Here is a 7527-nt window from a genome sequence, read left to right on the forward strand (position 1 = left end):
CACTCAGCAGAACGGGCCTGGGGTCCAGCCATGCTGTCGCGAGCGTGGCGGCTGTGCTGGGCCATCCTGAGCGGCACGTCATTATACACACACGCCGGAGTCCGTTTATCCCGTGGCGACCATGAATGTTAGTGCTGTTTCCAGTTTTGGGCTACAGTGAGCGAAGCCGCCGTGCACCCGCAGGCCCCGGCACAAGGACAGCCCCCACCTCCTACGCCAGCAGGAGGCGCTCCCCCGGCCCCGGCTTCCTTCAGAAGGAAGATGCAGGACGCCCTCGGGGGTGCGGTCGGCCGAGCACCGGCTCTTGGCTCCAGTTTGGGTCCTGATCTCAGGGTCATGAGATCGAGTCCCGCCTCAGGCTACATGCTGGAGAGTCTCTCTCTCCGTCTCCCCGCTCACTTGCGCTCGCGCGTACACACACACACATGCACACATGCACACACTCGAGAACGAAGGAGCACGTGGCTCTCCCTCGGAAGACACCTCGAGCCGCCGGCTCATGAGCAGACACTCCTGAACTGTGTCGGAGCACCCGGCCGGCTGTGCCATCTCACCCCCCGCCTGCACCGTGGGGTCGCTCCGTGGCCTCCCCAAGGCCGTGCCGTTCGTCTTCTCAGACTGGCCGGCGTGTGTTCCCCACGGCGTCTCGCTGGATTTGCACTTCCCTGGTGACCGGTGGTGGTGGGCGCGTTTCTAATGTGCGTGTGCTCGTGTGCATCTTGTCCTCTGTGAAGTGTCCAAATATTCTGCTCATTTTAAAAAAGATTTTATTTGTTTATTTATTATGTATTATTATTATTATTGGTTTGTTTGTTTGACAGAGCAAGCACACAAGCAGAGGGAGAGGGAGAAGCTTTCTGAGCAGCAGGAAGCCCGGCCTGGGACTCGTTCCGAGGACCCTGGGATCATGACCTGAGCCAAAGGCCCAGGCGTCCCCATGTTCTTGTAGGGACGTTTGCCCTCCCCGAGGCTGTGAGATTTCTTCCGTGTTCTTGTAGAAGCCTTACAGTTGGGCTTTGACACCGAGATGACCCACGGGGAGTCAGTTTCGTGTGGTGTGAGGTAGGGCTCGGCTCCTGCCCCCGCATCAGCTGCTGGGAAGCCTGGACTTTCGGAAGGTCTGGCTGTGGGTCAGTCCCAGTTGCGCTCCTGACCTTTGCCGTGACACCGTGATCCGCATTCTACCTTTCCGGATTGCAGGGGACTTCCTGTGTCTCCCCAGCGCCTGCTGCGCAGTCAGCGCTCCTCGTCCTGAACTTGCCTTTCCATGACCGGGCCCTCTGACCACACCAGGTCCTGGAGGCCATGGGTGGCTGCGGATTGGACCTGCCTGGGAAGTGACAAGGCTGGCTGGCTGAGGACAGAGGCCCAGAGGTCAGGCATGTGGACTTGAGCCTCTGGCCATGTCTGTGTTTCCCCAGAGGAGACCCAGGACTCTGGCCTCTGAGGACCTCCTCCCACCCTTCAACCTGCCTCCTTGGTGGCTTCAGCTTCCTTTCCTCTCTGCCCAGGAGGCTGGGGTCAAGGCGGGTACAGCCCACTTGACAGCACACCCGGTATCCAGTCAAACAGAGTGGTGAGGTGCAGGCAGGAGGCTGGGGATCTAAGCTGGGTCTGTAGCTCCCCCAAGAGAGCCAGTCCCCCAACAGGAGCGGCTCCTCCCTTTGTCGGGAGAGCAGACACGCCCTCCACCTGCAGACACGCCCTCCACCTGCAGACACGCCCTCCACCTGGCCAGCTGGCTGGGAGGGGTCTCACCCAGCTTCACAAAGCCCTGCCCCCGGTGAGGCTGGCCAGTTCCTCTCCCCTTTTCTGGGGACGTATTGGGGGGGTTTTGGGGATTGTCCTCAATCTTCACAGTGACCAACCTCATCAGCTCTGCAAAGCTCACTCTCCAGGGGCTCAGGGCCTGGTCTGGGGGCTCCAGGAAGGGTTCCAAGTGTGGGGTGGGGGTGCACAGAGGGTGGGGTAGAGCCCCCCCTAGGGTCAGGGTGGAAAGAGCAGCTGGGATCACCCGGCTGTGTAGAACTTTCCTGGGGTGAGACATCCCCCTTCCTGGCCCCCATGTCAGGTAGGATAGCCCCATGGACCCTCCTAAGGCTGTGTCCCTGCCCCCAGGCAAAACTGGAACCCTCCCACCTCAGTGGCCTTCACGCTCCCAGGCCAGGGTGTGACTTTCTGGCTGGGGGGGGGGGGGAGGGCCCCTGGGCGGGTCCTTGTGGGCCTGTACCCAGGTATTGAGTTCTCTTTGGGTAAGTGTTAGCCTGAGCCTGCGAGGACTAGCTGAGCCCCGGGACCCACCTTGAGCACCGCTCTCCAAAGTGATGCTGGAGAGGGTGTCCGGAGCTTTCCAGAGGGGGTGGCAGAGGGCCATGGAGGGCTGAGCCTCAGCCACGAGGAAATTCTCCGGTGAGGAAGGCCTGGTGAAGCCGGGGGGGCGGGGGGGGGTGGCGGTGCTGGCTGATGCCTTATTTGTCTTTACTTTGGTATAATTTCAAATTTACACTGAAGCTGGAAACAGAGTGCAAAGGACTTCTGTATACTCTTCCTCTAGATTCTCAATTTCTAACGTCTTGTCCCATTTAGTCCACAATGTAAGTGAACTGAAGTCTGGGGCGTCTGGGAGCGAGTGGAACTCACGGAGCTCTTGACCCTTGACCCCTTAGCATCTGCTTCCTAGAACGTGTACTTTGTGACTCATCAAACCAGGACTCTTGGCCTGGATGCCACGTTCCTGATAGCCCACGGCCACGTTTCCCCTTTCGCTGCTCATAGATCCACATATATGCGCATGTGGCTTTTAGTCCAAGAATCTGCAATGCCCCAGCCTTTTGCCGTCTTTTGTGGTCTGGACGTTTCTCTGGAGGTGGTCGTTTTGTAGAGACTGTGATGCTTCCTTGGGACTGGTGTGAGGTTTTGCATTTTGGGCTGGAATTATGGGAGTGGTGTGTGTCTTCCAAGTGCCGTGCCCGGGGTGCACGATGTCAATCTGTCCTGTTGCTGGTGATGGGACCCCCGATCCCAAGGCCAGGCGAGGTCTGACAGTTTCTCTGCCATAAGCACGAGGTCTCCCAGGGGAGATGCCCTTGAGGCTGCATGGACACCCTGTCTCTATTATTACTGTGATGGTTGCAAATGTCATCCCCATCCATTTCCATTTGTCCCTCTGCATTGACTCTGCCGAGCAGAGTTTGGAAGGACTGCTGTGTTCCCAGCAGGGAGGGGTGTGGACGTGGAGGTCAGGAGGCTGCCGCAGGGCTCTCTGCTTTCCATGTCTGCTCGGCTTTGGGGCTGGGCATTTGCTGATGGTTGGAGGTGGGGTGTGAGGAGGGGTCCAGGCACCAGGGAGGATGGGGTACTCATCTGCTGAACTGGGAGGCTGTTGGGGGAGCAGGTGGGGAAGGTTGGGGCCCAGTGCAGTGTGAGGTGTGAGTCTGGGTTTCAGGGAGGGATCCCTGTGGAAGAGGACAGTTGTCACCATCAGCCTCCGAAGGGTCTGCGAGGCCAGAAGGTGAAGGGCTGTCATCCCCATTTACGAGCCCCTGGGAAAGGGCAGAGGAAACTCGGCAAGGGTTCACGATTCGGTACCTGGTGCCTTTTACAGTTTTCATTTGTATCTGAGTAAGGAATATGAGCACTTAATACGAACTCAACGTCCAAGAAGGTAGAGGGAAAAAAGTAAGTCTTCCCCCTGTCCTGGCCGTACAGTCCTGATTCTTCTGACTCTGTAACTGAGTTCTGAGCCCTCTCTCTAGGTACGAGAGGCAGAGAGCCTCGACCCCATGACCCTACGACTGTGACTGAGCTGAAGCCGAGAGTCAGGTGCTCATCCGACTGTGCCCCCAGGCGCCTCTGAACTTTATAAACTTTACAGTTCTTTTTTTAAAAACCCAGGATGCATTGTGGTCACTTCAGTTTTCTTCTTTAACGAGGTATCTTGGAAAAAAAACACGTTCCACCACATTTCAGATGCTGCCCCTTTTATGGCCTCAGAGTTGTTTGGGGCACAGGGAGGGGGTGCCAGTGAAGGAGGGGTGGCTCCCAGTGATGGGACTTGGGGTGCGGGGGGCCCCTTCGCGTCACTGCGTCCGCACCTTTGGGGGAAGTACCTGTAGCGCGGTTGGTTGCTGGGTCGTAGGGCGGCTCTGTTGTCAACTTTGAGGAAGCTCCGTGCTGTTCTCCAGAGTGGCCGCACCAGCCTGCGTCCCCGCCGGCAGTGCGGGAGGGTCCCCCTTTCTCCGCATCCTCGCCAGCGTCTGTCGCTTCCTGACTGGTTAAATTCTAGCCGTTCTGACTGGCGTGAGGTGGGATCTCCCTGTGGTTTTGATTTGCATTTCCCTGCTGATAAGTCACGTGGAGCATCTTTTCACAGACCTGTTGGCCGTTTGTACGTCTTCTTTGGAAATGAGTCTGTTCGGGTCCTTTGCACACTTTTTTAATTTTTTTATTCTTTATTTATTTAGATTTTATTTATTTGACAGGGACACAGCGAGAGAGGGAACACAAACAGGGGGAGCGGGAGAGGGGGGAAGCAGGCTCCCCGCGGAGCAGGGAGCCCGATGCGGGGCTCAGTCCCAGGACCCTGAGATCATGACCTGAGCCCAAGGCAGACGCTTAACGACTGAGCCACCCAGGCGCCCCCTTTGCACGTTTTTAAATTTGATTATTTATTTCTTCACTGTTGAGCTGTATGTGTTCCTCGTGGGTTTTGGATATTCGCCTCCATCAGATACATGGTTTGTGGCTATGTGTTTGCATCCCACAGATGACTCCATGGACTGACGGTGGCCTCTGCTGTGCTCTGTGGTCTGGGGTCGTCCCACCTGTTTGTTCTGGTGTCTGCCGCCTGGGCTCTTGGTGTCCCATGGAGGAAATCATTGCCAAGACAAGCGTCAAGGGTCTTTCTCCCCATGTTTTTTTTTCTGGAAGTTTTATGGCTTTAGGTCTTACATTTAATCTCCGATCTGTTTTGAGTTAATTTTTGTGAGCGGGGACCAGTCTTCCTTCTTGTACAGGTGGATGTCCAGTCCTCCCAACACCACCCATGGAAGAGATGGTCCTTTCCCCTTCTAAGAAATCAGCCGACTGTACGTGTGTGGGTGTATGTCTGGGCTCTCTGTCTAGCCCTCTGGTCTGTGTGCCTGTACATGTGCCAAGACCGTACTGTTTGGATTTCTACAGCTTTGTCTTATAGCTTGAAGCCAGGGAGTGTGATGCCTCCAGCTTTGTTCTTTTTTTCTCACTGTGACCATTTGGGGTCTTTTGTGGTTCCAAATAAATTTTAGGATAGTTTTTTTCTATTTCTATGGAAAATGCCATTGGAATTTTCATTACGATCACAGGGACTCTGTCGATCGATTTGGGTAGAATGGATGTTTTCACATGAATTTTTCCAATCCACGAGCACAGAATATCTCGCCATTTTTGCTTGTGTGTCTTTTTCGGTTTCTTCATCAGAATCTCACAGGCTTCGGCGTACAGATCTTTCACCTCCTTGGTTAAACGTATTCCTAAATATTTTACTATTTTTGATACTTTTGTAAGTAGGATTGCTTCTTTATTTCTTTTTCAGATAGTTTGTTGTAAGCATGTAGAAGTGCAAACAGTTTCTGTGTGTTGATTTTATGACCTGAAACTTTACTAAGTTCATTCATGTTCTTACAGTTTTTTAGTGGAGTCTTTAGGATTTTTTATATGCAAGATCACACCACCCGCGCACAGAAGTGGTTCTACTTCTTCCTTTCTGACACGGACACTTTTTATTTCTGTTTCTTCCCTAATTGCTGTGCCTAGGACTTCCAGTGCTACATCAGGGAGGAATGAAGGGACTGGGGACCCCCCGCGCGGGGCCGGATTCCAGGCCCCTGGGATCATGACCTGAGCCGGAGGCAGAGGCTTAACCCACTGAGCCACCCAGGCGCCCTGTGTATAATGTTTTTCTTAATGAATTTTAAAATCAGCTAGTCTATCCCCCAATTCTTCTTAGTATTTTTATTGGGATTGTATTAAGTTCCTAGATAAGCTTGGGAAGAATTAATATCTTTATGTGATATTAAGTCTCCTAGGATTCTGTTCCATTGTCGGTGGTGTTCCGTTGTGTCTCTTGGGAACATTTCACGGTTTTGCTTCTTGGTAAGCTCATCCCTAGGTCTTCTGTTGCTGTCATTTATGGAAGACTTTATTATGTCCTCGAACTTGATGCTTGTGCATCTTGAGGCTCCTAGTATGATTAATAATGGTGCACCCAGGCAGCTTCCTGAATTCGACGGGACCCTTCCATTATTGCCCCCCCAACATGATGCTAGCCCTGCTCTGGGACAGCCGCCTCTCACTGGGAACAGTCTTGGGGTACCGGCTCTCCACGGCTGTGTGAGCAGTCGCCGCAAGACTTGTGGGCCTGAAACGACGTTGAGCACGTGTCCTCTCGCAGTTGGAAGCCGGCTGGAGGCCCGGGTGTGGGGGCTCCGGCTGCGGCGGAGCTGGGACTGCAGTCCTCCGGAGGGTCCTCTCGCGGGTGACTCACAGACACGCCAGACGGCTGGTGCTGGGCTTCGGCAGGGGGCCTCCGTCCTTCTCGGCACAGGGGACTGTGGGCCAGGCTGCTCAGGTGCCCTCAGGCCGCAGTGGCCGGCGTGCCCCACGGTCAGCCTGAGCGAGCTGGGAGGATGCCGTGTCCTCTGGCCCAGTCTTGGCCGTCAAACTTCTGCCGAGTCTGTTGACTCTCTTCATTGTTCAAGGGGACTCTACAAGGTTACGAATCTGGGAAGCCAGGATCCTTGGGGTCGCATCAGGTGGCGGTGGGGGGACTGGGTGCTCTGCTAGCTAGCTGACTGCTGGGCCTCAGCCCGTGAGGGCAGGGCCTCAGTTTCCTCAAGGGTGACTGAGGATGGTGCCCGTGCAGGAAGTTGGGGGGTCAAATGCAATCAGGCCGCAAAGTGGTCCCGACCCTGCGGCCAGTCTGGCATGGGGGAGCGCTCACTGTGCAGGGGTTGCATGTAACCCCAGGGCACCCTCAGTAAGAACCTCGCCCGGGAGGAGGGTGGGCAGGTCCCTCCGACCTAGCCTGGATGGAGCCATTTAGGAAAGCCTCCCCGTGCCCCTCCCCTTCCCAGCCCTCGAGCCGGGCCCCCCACCCAGTCCGGACAGGTCGAGCAGGGCCCCCCACCCAGTCCGGACAGGTCGGTGTGCCGTGGAGCGGCTCCACAGCCGAGGGGCGCACGGGCCGAAGCCCCTTTCCCCCCTGCGCTGCTGTCCGCTTCCTCACCGCCGCCGCGGGCTTGGCCCCTTCTGCAAACTGCCGGGCCGGGGCGCCCCGCGGCTGTGCGCGCGCGCGGGGCACCTGGGGCCGGGGTGGACCTCAGGGGCCCTGGCCGCCGCGGCCGAGGGCGGGGGTGGGGGGAGGGGGCGGCGCCGGGGGCGGGGAGGGCGGCGGGGGGGGCGGGGCGGGGGGGGCGGTGAGGTAATTTCCGCGCTGGGGCGTCAGCGCTCCGAGTCACCCGCGGGCAGAAACGAAAGTGATCGCTCGGC

The sequence above is a fragment of the Martes martes genome (genome assembly GCF_963455335.1).
Source record: "Martes martes genome assembly, chromosome: 9".
Classification (NCBI taxonomy): domain Eukaryota; kingdom Metazoa; phylum Chordata; class Mammalia; order Carnivora; family Mustelidae; genus Martes; species Martes martes.